The sequence below is a fragment of the Gekko japonicus genome, unplaced genomic scaffold (genome assembly GCF_001447785.1).
Source record: "Gekko japonicus isolate JY-2015 unplaced genomic scaffold, Gekko_japonicus_V1.1 scaffold5008, whole genome shotgun sequence".
NCBI classification, from domain to species: domain Eukaryota; kingdom Metazoa; phylum Chordata; class Lepidosauria; order Squamata; family Gekkonidae; genus Gekko; species Gekko japonicus.
In genome coordinates, this window is record NW_015170420.1 from 38,481 (window position 1) to 41,052 (window position 2,572).

The window sequence follows — 2,572 nt, forward strand, 5'->3', positions numbered from 1 at the left end:
GGTGGCGGGGTGGGTGATCGCTTTTGGGGGGGGGGCTTGGGGGCATCCCCTCCCACCCCTGGAACCCCCCCCCCCAAATGCTCCTGCTGGAGCCACAAGGGGCTCTGGCAACCCTAATCCAATGACAAGGTAGAGGATTCTACCTACTGGGGGACTCATCGGGTATACAAAGAAAGACGTTGCAAATTAACCAAAGGAAGCCTCCAAAAACCCACCCAAAAGGGGGGGAAATGTTGAGAGCTGCTGATCGACCCCAGAAGGGGGAAAGGGAGCGAGAGGAAACTGTCCTGCTCAAATTACTGAGAATCCTGAATCGGGGGGTTGTTCTCTACATTGTCCCCCCCCCCCTGCATGATTCCTCACCATCACTTAGGGTTGCCAACTCCGGACTGGAAAATTCTTGGAGATTTGGAGGGTGTTGCCTGGGGAGGGTGGAGTCTGGGGCGGGAGCTCAGCAGGGTCCACCCTTCAAGTTCCTCCGGGGGAACTAATCCCTGTAGTCTGGAGACTAATAGGAATTGTACATTCCAGGAGAACTCCATACCTGACCTGAGTCTTGTCAACCTTACCATCAGTATATCTAACAGTAAAATGTCTGGCCCTTCACTACCCAAAAGCAGCAAAATCAGGCCATCCCCAGATAAGATCTCCACATACTAGTAGTCATAAAGGTAAAGGTAAAGGTTCCCTCGCTCGAAAGCCAGTCGAGTCCGACTCTAGGGTTGTGGTGCTCATCTCCGTTTCAAAGCCGAAGAGCCAGCACTGTCCGAAGACGTTTCCATGGTCATGTGGCCGACATGACTAAACACCAAGGCGCACGGAACGCTGTTACCTTCCCACCGAAGTGGTACCTATTTATCTACTTGCAATTTCTTGCTTTCGAACTGCTAGGTTGGCAGGAGCTGGAACTAGAAACAGGAACTCACCCTGTCTTGCGGCACCCGGGTCTTGAACCGCTGAACTACTGACCTTCCACAGTCTGCAGTTCAACGTCTTAACCACTTGAGCCACCGCAGCTCCTTGGTACCTATTTATCTACTTGCAATTTCTTGCTTTCGAACTGCCAGGTTGGCAGGAAAACTGCTGAACTACTGACCTTCCACAGCCTGCAGTTCAGCATCTTAACCACTTGAGCCACCGCAGCTCCTACTAGTAGTAATAGTAGTTATTTATTACAATCCTAGACCAGCAGTATAAGACATTCATTGGGGGGAAAAACATTTACAGAGGACCGTTACATCATAAATATAAAAATAGCACATTCATTTCACTGAATCAGCACTACACCATGGTAGACTCCAGCGGCTGCACAGAACCTACCAACTCCATGGCTCCAGGGTCAAGTTCCACTAAGAGAGGTGAGGTATACTATTTCTCCAATCATCCAAGGAATTTTTTGAAGGATGAGGATGATAAGTGCATATACCTGATATCATCCTAGAACCATCCCCGCTTAGCTTCCAAGGCCTGACAAGATCAAGCGATGCCACATAATTTACTGTTTTTTAACATGAGCAGGGAGCTGCGGTGGCTCAAGTGGTTAAGACGCTGAACTGCAGGCTGTCGAAGGTCAGCAGTTCAGCAGTTCGAGACCCGAGAGTGCCGCATGACGGAGTGAGCTCCCGTCTCTAGTTCCAGCTCCTGCCAACCTAGCAGTTCGAAAGCAAGAAATTGCAAGGAGATAAATAGGGACCACTTCGGTGGGAAGGTAACAGAGTTCCGTGCACCTCGGTGTTTAGTCATGCCAGCCACATGACCACGGAAAACGTCTTCGGACAGCGCTGGCTCTTCGGCTTTGAAACGGAGATGAGCACCGCAACCCTAGAGTCGGACTCGACTGGCTTTCGAGCAAGGGAACCTTTACCTTTACCTTTTAACATAAGCAGATGAGAATGAGGATATGACTATGTGGAAGAGGGGATGTTAACAGTGGGGGCGAAAAGGTGGTCTGACAGGCTTTCCTAAATTGCTCAAACTAGAGTTATATGGCATAGATGTTTGTCAATAAATGTTTTTTTTTCCCTTACACAGAGAGAAATTTCCCTCAGCCTATGATCACTGCTGAAGCATAACTGCGGGCGGCCATGTTTTTACAATCGGCTAGAAAGCTACGTCAGGAAAAAACGATCTAAATGAGCAACACTTTGTAACAAATTGTTTTATGTAACATTATGCAATACTATGTAGTTTGCAAAATACTTGGTTTTATATCTATGGTCTTACATGGTTTTATATGTAATCCTCTTTTAAGGTATTATTTTATGCCAATAAAGGCTAACTGACTGACATAACAGCAGGCCCTGGAGGTATAAAGGAAGAATGAGATGATTGGTTCCTGTTGACAGAGTCCTGTTACTTCACCCCCACAAGAGCATGAGTGATTGACACAAATATATGTATACAAGGGGGCGGGACCCGCGATACTCGCGGGGGGGAGGGACCTCCACACAGGAGGCAGAGGAGGAAGCAGCAGGAGGAGGTAAGTTCTCCCCCATCCCACCGATTCCTCCCCCCCCCCCCCCCCCCCCCCCCCCCCCCCTCCCCCCCCCCCCCCCCCCCCCCCCCCCCCCCC